Source organism: Triturus cristatus, chromosome 3_1, assembly GCF_964204655.1.
Source record: "Triturus cristatus chromosome 3_1, aTriCri1.1, whole genome shotgun sequence".
In the NCBI taxonomy this organism is placed as follows: Eukaryota; Metazoa; Chordata; class Amphibia; order Caudata; family Salamandridae; genus Triturus; species Triturus cristatus.
The window spans coordinates 820,270,278-820,288,724 of NC_140583.1; the positions used below are offsets into that span (position 1 = coordinate 820,270,278).

Below are 18,447 nucleotides of genomic sequence, written 5' to 3' on the forward strand. Positions count from 1 at the left end.
CGTGGTCGTGGACAGGTACTCGAAGTGGCCAAAAGTCCATGTGGATGAAAACGCGGAGACAGATACCATCCTGGGGTTCCTCACGGAGGTGTTCATCAGAGAAGGGATCCCCAAAGGAATCCTCAGCGACAACGGCCCACAGTTCACGTCGACCAAGTGGGAGGCCTTCATGGACAGAAACGGGATAACCGTCAGGCGCACACCGGTCTACCACCCTGCGGGGAACGGAGCAGTAGAGAGATTCAACAGGGTAATAATGGGGTCAGTGCAAGCGGCCATCGGTCAGGGAGCAAGCTGGGAGAAAGAACTCAAGCGTCTGCTATGGGCTTACCGGATAACTCCCTCGTCCACAGGCTACAGCCCATTCCGCATACTGAGAGGAAGAGAACCGTTCACCCGAGACAATGTGGCCTGGAAGAAGCTCACGGTGCAGAGTCATTGGTCACCGGCAGTGGTGGGCAGGAACTTGGAGAAAGCACAAGCCGTGTACACAAACTACTACGACTCAAGGCATAGCACCAAGGAAGTCGCCTTGGAGAGAGGAGAGTGGGTGAGGGTGAAACTGCCAACACCGGGGAGGAAAGGGGACAGCAAGTTCACGCCCCCCTTCCAAGTGGTGGAACCCTATTCCACATCAGCCTTACTGAGTGACGGGAAGATTTGGGCACAAGATCGGATGGCAAGATGTACCAGGGCCGATGAGACTGAGCAGAACATGGAGCTGGACAGCGGGGCAGGAGCCGGGTCCACACCGGCGGGGAAAAGCGAAAGTAGGAGACCAGATGGAGAAGCAGGAAGCGTTCCCAAAGGAACCTGGAGTCCAAGAGGAGGGGAAGTCGAGACTCCAGGACTAAGTGACCGAGAGACAGAGTTGTGCGGGCTTGAACCACGAGAAGCGAGTGGAGAGGCGTTTCCGAGTGGGGGGGGGGCAACACCCCTACCGCAGGCGCAGGAAGCAGGAGGACACGCTGCGGGAGGAGAATAATGCTGCCACGAAGGTTCGAGGAGTTCAGCCTAGATCACAAGTAAGACTGTTCTAGTGTTAAGGAGGGGCTGTGACTCTTGTGTTATAAAGGAGGGAGATGTGGTGTTGCAGTCTAGTCTGCTGCACGCGAGGCGCGACGTCACCGGACTTCCGGCGGCGGCCATCTTAGGTTCGGCATTAGCGCGCCGATTTGAATAGCGATCGGAGCTCCGTACCGGCGCTCCTGCTGGAGTTGTATATCAAGGAATAAACCCTTCCAACCCTACCAACGATTAGTGTCATCTGTGGGGGCAACAACATATAAGGAAAGGGGCAACATCACAGAAATTACTGCACTACCGACCATCCACCTCACTTTACATAACTTTGCTGCCACTACATCACCATACACGCCAACATTTTAGAAGTCGAAAGTGGGAGATTGAAGAAAATAATCGGGCGAATGTATTTCCACCATTGACTGTTATTGAAACACACGCAATTTCAGGCGAGAGAGAGCCAGAATAAAGATGTTTACTTGAAAAGCGGGAGTTTCCCGTCGGAACGGGGCGTATTGGAATGTATTTACACCTGCATCCTCCAACAAATATAAGTCGATTCCTTTGCAAAAATCAAAACAAACAACTGTCCGTAAGGATCTAACCGTTACTTTGTGCCTTTTGTAAAGATCAATACAAGCAACTGTTTGTAAAACATGTATTTCTTTTAAAGAAACCTGTTTTATTTTGATGCGCTCTAACACATTTGGGTAATGTTTGTGCTATGCATAAATGCAAGCGAACGCGCCACTTCTCGGTCCAGGTTGAGACCTAAACGGAAACACTAACACTAAATTGAAAGAGCAGGGCGGGGTAAATAATTATGAGCCATTCAAATTGAGCAGCACAGAAGAGGGCGGAGTCCCGAAAGGAGTCGCATATGGGAAATAGCACTAGGAAATTGGCCTTAGTCCGTCTTTTAGTTTTACTGCCGTGGATTTTGCCTGTTTTCTCTTTCAATGCTCCCCATCCCCCTCCCTTGTAAGTCTCAACTTTAGACTACACGTCTTACGTGTCTTCGCTGTACAACGCTGGTGTGCCATGCGTGTGCTGCCGGAGTATAGTGCGTGGCCCGTACCTGGAGAACAAAGGGTAGGGCGAGGAAGGTCGGTTGGCAGGGGGTCAGAGGGGACAGCCATAAGAACGGCAAAGAGAGACCCCCGGGGGGAGAGCAGAGAGAAAACGTCGGGACTAAGTAAGAGATGAGAGCTGAGAAGACACGATGACAGAGAGGGGAGGAAAAAGGTAAGGAAAAAACGGGATTCAGTAGTCATTAGGTGGGCAAATAAGCACACAACAGGGCACTGCCAGAGCTTTAAGAGTGCTTAGGGACGGACTGTCAGTGGACTGGCAAAAGAGTTAGGGCAGAAAGCGACAAGGCGGTTTTGTGGACGGTAAAGAGAACCAAGAAAAGACGTCGAGAAATAAACAGACTGGCACTGTTGCAACACACAGAAGGCTGCAGTGACTGAATCTGAGACACGCAGAAGACCAAAGAGAGAGCGGGAGATGCACACGTGATCATGAAAGAGACCAAGAGCTGGACAAATTAAGAGGGACTGGCCGAAAAGTGGTCTGAGGGAGTGCTGTAGGGCAACAGGTGGGCTATTAAAAAAGACAACAAAAGCTAAATATTTTTTTTTCCGAGGGAAATTGAAGAGACTATAAGAGGCAGTTAGATATAGAAAATGTCATTTAAGCTTATCGGCCAGCGTACTTGTGATATGTGACAAAAGAGACAGCTGGGGAAAAGCAACGTAGTGTAAACGCAGAGGAGGAACTGCTACAAATGTACCCGATACGCCACGCTGGATCTCTTGACGTATGTTAGGGAAAGCGCTCGAGAGAGAAGCAGAAGAAAAGAATACTCTGCTGGCAGGAGTGTTGTGGAAAGACTCCACCACACACACAGCAACGAAAAGAACACCCAGCCATGGGGGGAAAATTATACAGCCAAATAGCGATAGAGAACCAAGCAGCGACACAAGGACATAACCTGTAGTACTCTTCTTCTTCTAAGTGACTATGAAACATTGCCCTATGGAAAGGCGACAAAAAATAGAGATCGTAGTGAAAAACTAACCCGAGAAAGCCATTAAAAAGAAACAGAAGCAGGTCACCATTGTGAAGAAGCCCATTTACAAGTGAGATTATCACGGAGAGTACCACCTCTGCTGCGGTCGGACAAGGAAGGGTAAGTGTATTCGCTGGTTGGCTTTTGTGTAAGGGGTTCAGAGCTGCTTCATGCAGTGTCAGTGCTTGTCCTTAATGCCACTTGAAGACTTCTCACCTCACCCGATCGGCAAAATCCATTGACATTGCCTTTACACTTAGTGCCGACATAGGCCCCCGCTTAGCAATAAGTAGCCGCGCTGCACAAAATAAACAGGCCACACAAGTTTTGTTGCGAAAACAGATTGCTGCAGCTTTATTGCAAACAAGGGGTTAGCCAAATTAGTGGGTTAATTTACAGGTGATCCAACGGCAGGCAGCGGTGACTAACTTAAGCTGCCATGCCCGCCTGATGAGCCAAACTGCACCTTGGCCTACCCAATCGGTGCTGCCATTTATGTGGGGGTTCTCCCCCCTTACATACCATGGACCCCTAGTCCATAACTTTCACTCACGCCTTTTTAGGGGGAGCATATCCAAGCAAGCCCCCTGCTGCTCAGGTTTACAGCCGCCCGAAGGACTAGTAGGGCACCGTCGTTTTCAACCAGGGTCCTACCGTAACGACTCCTGGGATTTTGGCATAATGCGCCCCTATTGTGCTCCTGAAAGGGTACCCCTCGTACCAATCAGCCTCTGGATCGCCCTGTTACTCCACCAAAGCCCTGGATGTGGCTGCCGTCAGATCCGGGGCCCCCCACCATGGCAGTCTCCATAACCTCCAGCAACGTGCGGTTACCAGTCTTTGTAGCTGGACAATTCCCATCTACCTCTGACAGGTCACCAGTCCTTCTAGCTGGACAATTCACATGAACCTGTGCAGGTGTTCCCCGTCCCTATTGGTAGAACCACGTGGTGCTTGCACCTTAGAGACCAAGCCCTTCTTATTTTATTTGATTAAAACTTAGTGTAGAACCCAGTCCTCCTGCTTGATGGGTTTGTGCATGGCCTATTTACTCCTCCGTAGGCAGGTGCGATGGCCTCCCGGATTTGGGAACAACAGTACACTACTTTAACCACAGTACAGGGTGAAACCCTATGGTACCCTCTGTGCCAATCAGGGCCTTATTGTTAGGTGTTGCTAAGTTGTGTATTTACACATCACCGCCATGCCCTGATTTTAGGATACGCTTGTAAGCATTGTGGAGTTCTCCCTCCAAAGCCAACAGTATATTTGTCAACAAGTTGTTGTTTGTGACCAACACCCTACCTTTATCCCTGCCGGCTGACCTCAGGCTTGTTTACCGTTCTGTAGGCATGTTTGATGGCCTCCCCGTAGTTGAGAACAACTGTTCTCTACTTTAGCCATAGTTCAGTGAGAAATCTCTACTGTGCCCTCTGTGCCAATAAGGGCCTTCTTGTTGGTGTTGCCAAGTCGTGTGTTTATCCATCACCGCCCAGTCCCTGGTATCAGGATAGGCTGGTGAGCATAGTGGAGTTTTCCTGAAAGGCCAACAGTATATTTGTAAATTTGTATTGTTTGTGGCCAACACCATACCCTTATCACTGCCAGCTGACCTCCAACTGTATGGGAGTACAATGCCGGCAAGAATTCTTACCCCATAGGGAATGCCAAACTACTGCTCTCCACGCAACCATAGTTCTGTCCGATTAAATACATTGTGCCCTGCGTGCATGTGCGCCTTACTTGGGTATTCCCAAATTGAGGTTCCAACTCATAACCGTGTAACGCAACAGCAAGTGGAAAATCTACCTGCTCATTCTGTATTTGAATGCACGCTGTGTTCTGGTAATTGTCAGCATTTGTGCCCTGAACCTTTCCTTTTCAATCCACTGGAGTTTCAGCACACCCTTTTTTTGGAATGACAACCATGCGCAACCCACCTATTTAAAACCCACTATGTTTGCGGGTTCCTGGCCTGTACCCTTCTACCTGGCTGTGGGCAAATGTAACGCATATAGCTTTGCGCCTGCACCCCCGCATTCTCCTTCATCACATGTCCATATTGCATGCCAGCCCCTCACTGTCTGACTGCGATACTTAGATGCTGTGTCGCCATGCTGATGTCCCCACCCCAGCACAAGTCGTCCACTTCCCAACTTCTGCTAATGTGTACCAGGGAGCTGACAAGTGGGTGGTAACAGGATGAGTAACGTATGTATAGATACCTGTTTTTTCTTGACTAGTGGGGATGCAAGTGTTCTTACTACACTGTTGCCTTTTTGTGCTCTAACCCATTCTATCCCTAACTTCAGGAACCGCAGCACACTTGTTAGATGACCACTCCACAATCCGCCTTGCTGCCATGGCTATAGGGCAGGTGAATTTAGCTTCACTGAAGCAACCTGTAACATGTCCTCGTTTACAGCACGTACCTACTTTGATGATTTGACCAGACCTTTGAACAGGCAGTTTTATTGATAAACTATGGCGAACAAGTTAATGGTGTCAAATCTGGTTTCAGTTAGTGTTTGTCCATTATGCATCTGCTAGTGAATACCTTGCTTTGTTTTGGCTGTGTTAAAATTGTTGCTTACATCACATTTCAGGATATAGAACTGTGCTAATTTTCTTGCTTTCTTCACTCCTGAGAGCTCAGTATATTCACAGATATTTTCCTTAAATTTTTGTTTTCTGACTGCAGAGTGCAATGAGATTGCAATCCCCAATCCCAGACAACTAAAATTTCACGTATTCTGTCAGGGGCCATGGCCTTGCCTTTGCCCTCTGAGAGGTGATCCGGACTGCTATGACAAGTGTCATGGGGCCTCAGCAATCATGTGTACCTGTCCATTCTGTGATACACCCACTGTGATAACTAAACTGCTCCCTATCCATGGTACGTTGTGATAAATCATAGATGGCCACAGCAGGGCTTTACTGGGCTGTAACCATGTTGCTTAATCCAAGAATTGGAACTACACCAAAGCTTTCTCCCCTAAATTAATTGCCTTCCACCTGAATCAAAGGCCTGCATATTTACTGGTTTTGCCACCTAGTACCCTTTTGATTGGTGATACGTAACGTTCTACTCAGCGTAAGCTGACAGTCTTGCGTTGCCATCACACCACCTGTGCCCTTGTAATCGCCCTCCATCCTCCTGTGCAGTGATCATTTGGCTAAAGCCAAGGGGACCATGGAATGCTCTTTAATCCTCATTTCCTCAGCACTAATGTCAGGCACCACTCACTGTTTCACCCATAGGGGCTCCTATTAGGAAGAGTGTGAAATTGTCTTGCTGGGGTGGCTACCTCGGCTATTTTACTTTTGTGTCCGTCCTCACCAAGCTACCTGCCTGCCCAGCTTCTGGTGCTTATACCTGAGTGACTTCGCTAACTTGTATGTCTGTCTGCTACAATCTGTCCATTAACTTCCTAAAGGAATTTTCAACGTGCAGTTGAAATCTGTGTTGTTCAACTGACCCTCTTCAAAGGCCGATTAAATGTAACCATATGAGTGGTGCAGGGACATTATGTCGGAATCTAACAGCTGCAGTTTCAAATTCTGGTGCAGTCCCCATGTATGCAGATCCTCTAGAACCCCTCTGCCCAATGTGCTTGGCCTAGGTACATGGTTCAGCTCATTTGACACCCATGCCTGTAGCTCAAGACAGACTAGCTCCAGCTGGGCCTGCTGCTGCTGCCAGAGTCTTGCTGTTAAGGGTGGAAGAAGCATGTCAAACCATTGCTGCTCCCGTTGATATAAAGTTTGTGTACCTGCCCTGACAAATTGACCTCCCAAGACCGTTAGTTGGTGGTACTTGTCCCCACTATTATACATAACGGCACAACTTCTGGTGGGAAGGCCTTAATTATAGGATGTCCCTATACCCTGCTTGACTCAATTGTGCGATCCTAGGCAATTGTCTGAATTTCTCCTTGTACCTTCGTTTGACATAAGGGCAGCCTGAAATGCATGTGGTCGGGACATCCACTGTATGAACTTTCTCTGGTAGTTAAATGTTGAGCTATGCTGATCTTCATCTATCGCAACAACCCTGGGGGTTCCTGCTTGCTGCCCTCTGGGCGCGGCCAGTGATGCCCCACCAGCGGTTTGTTGACAACTTTGAGATAAGGACAATGACTTTACAATATCTTTGTAATAAAATTGGGGTAACTTTACTACCAGTGCTAGGGGCGGACTGGTGGGGCGCTGTGGATCTACTGACAACTAATCTGCCCAAGCTCCGTTTGGGCTTCCTGAGCACCAGTTTCACGCACCTCCTCATACCCCCTTGGATTAACAGAATTGACACACACAATAGGTTCACCTCCACTTTTACTATCAACTCTGCAGTCCTACTGCCTGCACGAGGAATGAATGATTAGATTTGGCGCTCTACCAAATCACTCACCTATGATATTGCTTGCAATTAACTAAATGTCTGAAACCGGTCCTTCCGCATATCCTGGTCACAAACCTAACCCAAACTGTGACTAAGCTTACAACCCTTCACGCTGGGCCTACCTGGCCACAGCAATGGTGCTCTGTTATCTACGTTAAGGAACAAGTCAGGCCCACTGTATTATTAAAGATGTTGCCCTAGGAGAGCAGAACACCAAATGTGTGAGCTTCCCACAAACATCTAGCCCTGCATGCCACAAACTAACCGTCTCCATCACCAGAGAGTCACGCATCCACTCCTTGACCTGAATACTAAACCAGGTTAAGCTTCTGTGTGACATCGAAAGACCCATCTCAGCGCATGCGTGCAATAAATTCAACTGTATCACCTTAGTCAGTTCGACCAAACGCAGAATAGCATGCAAAGCTTAGCCTGCAAAGAATGGCCTGCCCCTGCGAACAGACCAAGCATCCCTTGCTCCCCGAGCCATCCGAACTGTTGATGATACCTATCAGCTGTTGGGCAACTCACCCCCACCCAGCTTAGACAAGCTGGACATGACCCAGTTTCAACTCAAAGAATAATAGTCAAGGGCATGCCAGGGGAAGGCCAATCCTCCCTTCTGACTGAAACAAAGTATTGATTAAAACAAGCATGTTCATCTTCTGTACGTGTCCCATTTTACTGGCACAAGGTGGACCTTAAGGAGTAATTATCCTGCACCCTTATAAACTGTGCCATCTGCACTCTTAAAAGTACTTAGTTCAGCCACCCGATGTCCTAATGATTCTGGCCCAAACTGAGAGCCTCTCTCTCGGCATTGGATTAAAACATTTAAACTGACATCTTTGCTTGGCGTAGGGTGCCGCATAGTTATGCCTCTTCTGCCATTGTGCCCATCTATTTACTTCTCCCGTAACATTGGACCTATAGCCAGCCAGGAGTATTGACTGTCACCGGTGGGTGGTTGCATAAGGTAAATACACAACATCTATCGCTTGCTTGTAATACTATTGAAAATGCTTCAGTTCCGAAATGATGAGACTGTGCGAGATCTTTAATGAGTTTCTTAGAAGTCACTTCACAGTCACAAAACCCAACCACAACTTTGTCGCAGTGTTATTCCAGCGCGCGCATGCACCTTGTGGGTCGTCGCCGAGCAATTTTCCTTGCAAAACACAGCCCTCTGCGTTCTTTTACTTAGCAATATACCTTTATCTAAAAACCTCTCCCCCACCCCTCACCCCCCCCCCCTGTTGGCCGCGGTTGTATAGACAAGTGCTAGATTCTGCTTACTTGTGTCTGAAACATGCTCCTGGCCGCTGTCTGAGTGATTTATGGGACCAGATAAACAAATCTTTAACATGATACACTTAAGGAACCCACTTTGTACTTTTCCCGCCGGGAGTCGACCTAGATTACCTGGTCTCCGGTTAGGCTGCTATACCTCTTCTGCCTGGAAGGAGGTGCTCTGTGCCAAGTCAGGCCTTGGTAATTATATAACTCACTGCCTACATAATCCTTGGAATGTGCTGTTAAGCGTTGTATTAATGGGTCTGACCTGTTGAAAATTAGAAAGTTGCGAGAAGCTGTAGTTTTCCCCCTATCGATACAAGCTTCAAACTGAAACGAGATAAGAGAAAACAACATGCAGTAAAAACCCTGGCTTGTCATTTAAAATCAGCCAAGGCCGGTTTAAAATGTCTGCTGTAGACTTCCCTTAAAGTGGTACTTGCGAAGCATGCCAGGGACTACAGTCTTAAAACGTGGACAGATGAGCAGTATTTTTCTTTAGGCTAGTTGGCAAACAAACCAGAAGCAGTTGTCTTGTGTATACCGCATGACCGGACAATGAGAGGTGTTCCATTGTGCCATAACGGCCGCACTGCGCCCATTCCAGGAACCGTACCATACTTGTGCATATGCATTACTAAACACAGCCAACAGTCGTCGTATTTGGTGGTCATTGTTGGCCGCAGTTTTTATTACTTATTACATACGTCACACATGGACAACTCCCCTGGACACCCCCTTTGGGGGCCGGGGTCATAAATCATTGTCTCACACTATTACAAATTGGATGTCACGCATTGTCAGCTGGACATCATGGGTCATAAATCATTGTGTGCCATAAATCATTCTGCCACAATTGGTCCTTATTTCGTTGCCATAAATCACTCTGCCTGATCACCATAAATCAGCAGCCATAAATCATGGGGCATAAATCATCGGTATGTCAAATCATTCTGTCACAAGCTATCATAATTTCGTTGTCATAAATCCTTCTGCATAAGCATCATAAATCATCAGCCATAAATCATGGGTCATAAATCATCGGTATGTCATAAATCATTCTGTCATAATCTATCATCATTCCGCTGTCATAAATCATTCTGCATGAGCATCATAAATCCTCAGCCATAAATCATCGGCTGGCCATAAATCACTGGTTTGTCTTTTGCTCATTTGCAACTCCTAAGGTCGTAAATCACCCTGACAGCTCGTAGATTGTTCTTTGTTGTTTACCACGCCCCTCTGCGTGTGGGCGGTAGCCTTCTCCCTGGAGTTAGGCCCCAACTCGCTACCTTGTTAGTCTCTTTTGTGCCCCACCTTCTGGCGGGGGCTGGGCTGCGAGCGCCGTCTCCGTTTGCTACCCCGATTTTGTCAGGCGCACTCACCCTGCCGTGCGGCATCCCAAAGTGAGTGGCTCTCCTTCCTCACACCGCCCTGTCGATGTGCTCCCATACAAAACCAATACACTTGTTTCCGCCACGCCACCAGGGAGGCTTACGTCTTCCTGCGGCTCCCCCCATATCTGGTCAGCTCCGACTGTAATCTTCCCACAAACGCAATGATGTGCTCTGCTCCATCTTTGCCCTTTAATGCCATGGCACACCTGTGTCCTTCTTCAGTGTCTTACAGTACTATCTCCTCCCGCCATGGGTCATACATGAAATCAAAATTGAGAGACAGTCAGATACCTCTTGTGGAGGCATGATACAGCATACATTCCTTAGATAACATCCTCTACTTGGCCAATGCCCCTGGAGGGCTCCCCCCTGGTAAGTACCACCGTGCAACCAGTAACCCTGATTAGTATCCGCCAGGCTGTACTACCTACTCCACGGTATTTATTTCATACTCCCGGGGGTGAAAACCCAAGTTAGCGCTGCCGGGAGCGCAGGGCACATGCCCGTGTATATGTAACAATGATGGCTTTGTTCCTGCCCTCTAAATGGGCACCCCTCGTGGGCCCTTGACCCGTTTTTTTTTTTTTTTTTAAACCCTAATAGCCGCCATCTTATGCAAGCACCTTGCACCAAAGAGAAACTTGGTGATGAATAACCGATGTTTACTGTTATCCGCATACATGGTACTGCTATTTTCGGACTACCCGTTAGATTACTGTCCTAATGTGGCAGGTGAGATGACCTCCATCTTCTTACTGGTCAGTCCTGCTCAGGGGCGTGTATTATTCTGATGTTGCCATGTTGCCAGACAGTGTGTTTTTTTTATTTTTTTTAAGAGCTCTGTCATCCCACAATCTGCTGCACCTTACTGGTAGGCAGTATAGTTGAAGCATACTTGTTCTGGACCAGCACAAACTCTGAATTTACAATGTCACGCAATGGCTTGAGGTGCTCTTTGAATCAGAACTACTTCGACACCAATTGACCCCTTTTGCGACATTCACAGAATGACAGGCTGGCGACACTACATATGCTCCGATCTTATGCTTTGAAATCTGCACGCAGTTATTTCACAGTTAATAGCTTAGTGCAAACCGCAACTTAACCGTGGGAAGTCTGACAACAGACGGTAACCCCGTTGACCTGCTGACATTGCCCTGCCCTCATGATCTGCATGTTATACGGTCTTTGCAGCAGGTATGCTAACCCAAGCACTGTGTAACTTCAGCACAGTCCTCCCTTTCTGGTGCTTGATCCATACCTACTGGAAAGGCGCTCTTTTACAGGCGCCAGGAGGCTGGGAAGCACGGCGCTGATAAGCACACACACCTGCTTACTCCTACTCCTAGAATCTCACTCTGTCACGGGCACCAGGAGGCTGGGAAGCACAGCGATTATAGGCAACACATGCATGCCTAATTCAGCTACTACTTCCTGCCAGGTGTTGCACTACTTGTTCGCACCGGATTTAAATAGTGAGCGATGCTACCCCAGTCTGCGAAACGTTTTACTTTGTTTATTTATTTTCTGGCACTTTTATATAGCGCAGGCCCGACCCGAAGGTATTGAAGCGCTTTCACTGAACACATGCTATCTTACAAAAAGTACACATTTATTTTACGGCACGGGGATGTAACGTGATTTGCCCAGCATCATAGGGTGTTTTGAGCAGACGCCGAGACTCGACCTGGCTTCCCGGTTTCAAAGTGGGCTGCCCAAGCCATTCAGCCACACCCCTGTGTTCATTTTTAAAAAAAAAAATTAATTTAAACTTTTGCCAGCATTTAGCGTTCTATGCACCCTGGTACCAGGATGAAAATTCACTGTGTTTAAGAGCTATTTTTTGTAATTTTTTTTTTATATCGTCTCTAAAATTAGTGGTACAGACAATATCTTGCAACTGTGCGTTGGGTTAGACATTTTCGAAGGTTTCGTGACCAGTTAAGGACACCTTCATTCTTTGTTAGGCACGGTGAGATTAAGTGATTTGCCCAGAATCACAGGCTGTTTGTAATCGCTTGTACCTTAATTACCGTTTGCGTTACCAGGGATTATTCAGTGAACACTCACTCTTTTGCTGCATCTCGTTCTTATTGGAGATTTAAGATTTCTTAAACGTGTATTGTGATCATCAACAGCATTTCTCAGTCTTGCCAGGATTAGAACTCGTGACCTACAGGACACACCGGGCAGCAGCGCTTAACTCGCTGAGCCGTTAGTATGTCGACTGAGTTTCCACTCTCTGACTGCGCCCCTCGCTGTTGCTCTGATGTATGTCACAAGCGCTGCGGTGGCCTTGAATATTGCATGATTTTTTGCCACGAAAGCAAACCTTGTTCTCGAGACGCCTTCGGGGGGCGGCTTTTGCTATTCTAGCTGGCTGCAGATAACGAAGAAAGGCCCTGGGCGTGATAGGTGTGAAGGGAGGGTGTTGTAGGGGGGAAGGAGACAGAATACTTACTGTACGACCGGAAAGTCTTGATTTTGATTGTCTCGCCCTGTACAGTATCGGCAGGAGTGCGGGGCCGAGAGGCAGACAGGGAACGCAGCCGCCCGCGGTATTACAAGCCTTCGGGGTAATTGACTCCCTTTTTAGAACAGGTTTTGAATTCCGCGGTGGCTTAGATTGTTGTCTATTTGAGGGACTCCTGTGAGGTCAAGGACATTCTCCAGCACCAGGGAGATATTAGGGAGTCCTATACATCGAGGGGGGGCTCCTGTACAATCGGGGGGTCTCCTGTAGATAGAGACTCATGCTGTGTGCCTTCAGCTCCGACATTTCTCCTGCAGACTAAAAGGCTGACACTTCTCTCCAGTACTACTGCGCCGTCAATGAAAGGTGGTACGGGTACTGCACAGAATGCTGCACTTCTGACCATAAGTGCTGGCACTTCAGTCCACTTGCTGCTCGGCCTTGAATGAGTGAGGGGCCCAAAGCTTGTTATCACCTCATAGGCACTTAAGATAGGCGATAGGCATGCTTTTAACTTTGTTTTAGTCTCTGTATACACGAGATATATGTTTCACTGTAAGGATATTAGATGTGTTGGTCGCCTCCCAACCCTACTCCCACCGGGATGCGCCTCGCCTGCCCCCCTACAGCAACCTCGAAGGACACCATAGGAAGGCTCGCAGCTGATGCCAGGCCCGCCATGCCTGCGACCCGGCAACCGGACTGCCCTAGATGGACCAAGGAAGGGGGGGGGGTGCCCTGCTAATGGCATTCGCAACCCTCAGAGCTCACTCAATCACCAAGATACACTTCACTGGCATTTTTGGCCCCTTCCCATTCACTTTATACTGAAACTCACGCCTTCTGCGGACACCGCGCAAACCCGCATCTCTACTACAGGGCAAATTGAGGAGGTGGCACCTGCCGTGGTGTCGGTGCCATGAGGCGTTAGTCCAGCCCTTAGATGCTGGGCTTCCAGCCCACAGCAACAACCGCTGCCACTATGGTCTACTTTACCTAACTCCTCGCTGCTTGAGCCCTTACCCTGCGACTGCTTTCGGCGCCAAGAACCTCGTAGTCTTCGCCTGCTGCCTGGGGAGCTGGGGGTCGCTACTGCGTCACTCGACCTCGGTCCATTCCGTCCAGCCATGCCCCAGCGGGGGCCGCGCAGTCCTCCGACTCCCTGCACCTCTCTCTTGGTAGCTGGATTCCTGGTTCTTTCTGCTGGCGCGGGGGTCCTTCTTCGCCGTTTCCTGGGTCCCGACGGTGGAGGCGGCAGCCGCGGGAAAAACGGCTATTTGAAAATCGTTGGCGCTGCTCCCCCAGCTCCCATGATGTGCAAGTCGGCTGCCCCAGGGGGAGCGTCATCTTATATCCCCCCCTTCCTCTTTTCTTGTTGTTCTTGGAAGGGGGGGGGGGTGGGGGCTCGGGGCGAGAACCATTTCCGTTCCTTGTTGGGCTCTGGCGGCCATTATGACGCCGGCCCTCGAGCCCCCTTAGGGGGCGGCCTTTGCTAGAATTGTTGGTAATGCTTAGGCAGAGGCTTTCCGAGTATAACATACCTCCAAACCCCCAAACAACATGAGGGGCATGTTCAAACTATTACCGAGTACAATTCAAACATCTAACATTCCCTTTTGTTAACAGCATGGGGCGCATCCTCACAAAACGGAAGGAAAATAACCAACACTCCTTCCTTACCCTAGCCACCCTCATCAAAAAAAGAAATCAGCCTAACCACATTCATTTCTGATTCCACTGCTGTGACCTTGAGGCTGGCAACTCCTCCTCTTCCACAGTTAATTTACTGAGCACAATTTGCCGCACTTGAACACTGCAACATGACTAGAGCTGAAATGCAATTCCACAAACCAAAGCGTGCTCACTCGACGTGTTGTCTAGTTGTTTCTGTCCTGAGAGTACGTGTGGCGACCATCCCCAATTAAAGTCTTTGTATCCTGCTCTTTGTGACTGCCCCAGTGTGTGATCCTTGCCCTTCCCTTGGGCACTTGCACAGAGTCACGCCTCAGCCCTTTTGCACTCCAAGGTGCTGCCAGGCACCACGCCACCTTTCAACCCAATTCCGAAGCCAAATTTGAAGCCTTGGCCCAGCAGCTGTCTCCATGGCAGCTCCAACCCATGCCCCCTGCGCACACACCGCAATACAGGAAACGGGCCTACGTCGAACAGATTATGAGTGCTCACCCCACACACGGAAGCCCAGCTTGCAGTTTGCCTTCCTGTGCCATCACTCCTGGTGGTCATTCAAACCACGGCCTCGCAGCAGGAGGGGTTGGAGGCACAGGAGAAGCCCACCCCCCTCCAAAACAATGCAAGGCAAGTCCGCGCTGTCCCACACAGGAACACTGTCTACACCGGTCGCAGCACCCGCTCTGAACCCAAGGCAGTGAAACCCATAACACCCTCCTGCAACTGCCCACACAACCACCCAGCGGGCATGTCCAAAACACAACTGAGAGTGCCTGTTCCCGAAGGGCCATGACCCACAGAACCTGACCTCAACTGTTCGCCGCACTAGAGGCCGAGCAGTTCCATCCGAGCAACCAGGCTCCCCAACCAGGAGGTCAGAGCCAAGGACAGAAGGGAAGGGAGAGTGGGGGGATGGGGCAGACCATGCCCCCACAATCACTGCGACCAAAACCGACCAGGGTACATGACGAGCCAGACAATGTGTCCAGCAGGGAACAAAGACTGTGGCAAGTGGGTGGTGGCAGGTATAAGTACCTGACCCCAGCCCACTGGAAATGACGCAGCAGAGGTGCTGGACATGGGAGGGACTTCCTGTGGAGGGGAGTCCCTGCGACAGGGTGCGAGGAGGTGCCTAATGCGGCACTAAGGGGTCCGCCCTCTTACAGGGACCACTGTGTGCGCCCTCTACGCAGGAGCCTCGGCTCAACTCCTGAAACAACTCCAGCGCATTCAAAACACCTCTGCTCGCCTGATCCTCGACATCCTTCGCCACGGCCTCATCACGCCCTACCTGAGACCTGCACTGGCTCCCCATCAACAAGAGGATCACCTTCAAGCTCCTCACCCACCCACACAAGGCACTCCACAACACCGGACCAGCATACCTCAACAGACGACTCAGCTTCAATACCCCCAGCCGCCAGCTCCGCTCCGCCGACCTCACCACCGTCCCCCGCATCCGAAGAACGACCTCTGGCAGCAGATCATTCTCCCACCTCGGCGCCTTGAGACCCTCACGGGTAAGTAGTGCGCTTTCAAATGTCTTGATTGATTGATTTCTACTCTGCAGGGACACGATGTGGGATGGCAGACGATCTGTTCCAGTTTAAGTAAAAAATACCTGCAAGTTTGTGCAAGCTCTACACTTAATGAGCTGCACAGATCGTCTCTAGTCATACAGGTGCAGGGGTGTGGAATTTAATAAAATATCTACTTGCCCATGGGGCAGGTTGCTTCATAAATCTACTTGTCCTGTAACAAAATCCACTTGCCCCTTTGGTGCCATGTAGTGGAGCGACAAATTATGGCAGCAATATCATTATATAAGAGCTTCGATATAGCCTCTCTGATTATGCCAGGGCTCATACCACAGTAGTGTTTGAATACTCGCAATCCCCTTATGTTGCCACGTTACCGCAGATCTACATACTGGGGCTGGAGGTAGTGGCAAGCAATAGTTCCAGGGTTGGAATGCCCTTTTGAGTCTGTGCAAACCAACTAACTTGCATGTTTTAATGGTTTTCAACAACTCTTCTCTAATCTTTTCCCATACTGAGAAATGTTGGAAATTTGCTCCTGACAATGGGAGACGTAGACCTTCTTCCAGAGTTGGGGAAAAAAGTGGTTGAAGGGAAAGTGAACTTGCAAACACTCACATTTTTGCATGAGCAAATCTACACATGCAGATTTGCTCATGCTAAAATGCAGTCCACAAATAGTTTCTAGGAGTACTATTTCTTGTCCTACTTCTGTAAATTCTTGGGTGTTCACGAAAGCCGTATAGCTGCACTTAATGCAAGGACATATACCATGGGCGCACTTCTGAGACTTTCTTTAATAATTGGGCCACTAATGTGGTCTGGCTTTGACCGTGACCTTTTCGTGTTTATTAAAATTCTGTCTCTTCCTCTGTATTGGCTGGCTTCACTGTGAGTGACAGCATTCTGCTCTTTCACAGGGAGTATATCGGCACACAAAGTTTTTTTGTTCTGTGCCAGTAACTACTGTGGCAGTGTGTGCTCCTTGAGACCAAAAAACAATTTTTGCTTTTGCTAATGTTTGTTATAATGGTGAGGGCCCGGCAGCTCCCACACCAATAAGGTTTTAAAAAAACCATGCCAAAACAAGTCACACATTGACAAAACTAAAAAGCTGACCACCAATTACACCAATTTGCCAATGCTTGTTTATTTTTAATTCCAATAATCTTATTGAAACTGATTTTCCATTATGAATATTTTGGGGTAATAACATTCATCAACACATGTTACTAAATGATGCTGCAAAGAAATGGTACCTGAAATTTTACAGTAGTTTAGCAAAAACATTTTTTTGTCCTGCTTTCATTTTTTTATGAACATTTTATTTTGAAAGCAAAGAATCATCAATCTTGCTCTCAAGCTTCTGCAAATATGTGCATCAAATCAGAGAGCATTCTGGGAGCATTATACGTAGCCTCATATCGCTAAACATTGAAAACGTGTGTACACATTTTTATACTCTAACCACTGTCAGTAGTGCAGTCGGAGCATGCACCATTTTCTTCGAGCACTCACTCTAATAATAAAGGTTTTCAATTAATCAATCATAGATACAAGTTTGAACAGCATTAACATATGGGCAAAAAATATTACCTTAACAGCACAGTGCCCTTCCCTGATCCATAATGGGGTACTGCAAACTGGCAGCCAAAGGGTTTGTGCTGCAGGGAGTTGGGCCTACCTGCCCCAAGGACAAAATACACATGAAAGCTTGTTTATATATTGTACCTCTCATTTGTTTTGTTAAGCAACAAGCTTTAGTATGAGCCATTAACTCAGCCACTTGTGCAGAACTCACTCTCTTCAACCATGATGCTTCAATTACATTAGCCACTGTGCGTATCGCATATGCAGCTCGTAAGCATCCTTCTGAATCTCTCAAACATGATCCATCCACAAACAAAACAACATCTGACTCAACCAATGGAGTATCTTTGATATCAGGTTTTGGTCTGGTACACAATTCAGTCACATCCAAGCAATCATGATCTGCTTCATCCAGTACCACTTCACAACCTGGAGTTGGTAGCAATGTCGCAGGATTCAATGTTGTACATCTTGCTATAGTCACATTGTCTGCTCCCAGTATCACTTGCTCATATTTTGCTAACCGACTGCTTGTAAGGTACTGAGTCCGAGTTAGTGTTTACAAAATCTCAACACCTTTAACCCCTTGAGTGCCCCGCCCTTTCCACGCCCTGTGCCGGGCGTTTCATTAGCGGGCGGGGCTCATGACGAGATAGTCTCGTCATGGGCACAGCGCAACCGCGGCCCATGACGAGACCATCTCGTCATGGGCACTCAAGGGGTTAAAGCATGTTCCATCACAATTGACTCACTCTGCTCAAGACTCACACATGTAGCAGCAACTGGATCCAAAGTGGCAGAAAAATACGCCACTGGCCTTCGTGCTGTTCCATGTGCCTGTGTTAGAACTGATAAATTACAACCATCTTGTTCATTACAGAACAATTCAAGATCTTTATCAAAGTCTGGCATTCCCAGTGCTGGTGCTCGACATAAGCTGTCTCGCAACACCAAAAACGCCTTCATGC

At 48.4% G+C, this 18,447-nt stretch overlaps 1 protein-coding gene across 2 annotated transcripts in view; it reads left to right on the top strand.

The window, feature by feature from the left end:
* Window positions 1-1,944: 1,944 nt before the first annotated feature.
* The window catches only part of SLC19A1 (solute carrier family 19 member 1), a 145,682-nt gene continuing 129,179 nt past the window's right edge, over window positions 1,945-18,447 (top strand). Inside the window, exon 1 of one of the 2 annotated variants that reach the window (XM_085645178.1) lies at window positions 1,945-2,268. The gene's annotated coding sequence lies outside the window, so the exon portion shown is untranslated. Of the gene's footprint in view, window positions 3,218-18,447 lie in introns of both variants that reach the window. The other variant, XM_085645177.1, reaches the window with a different exon arrangement.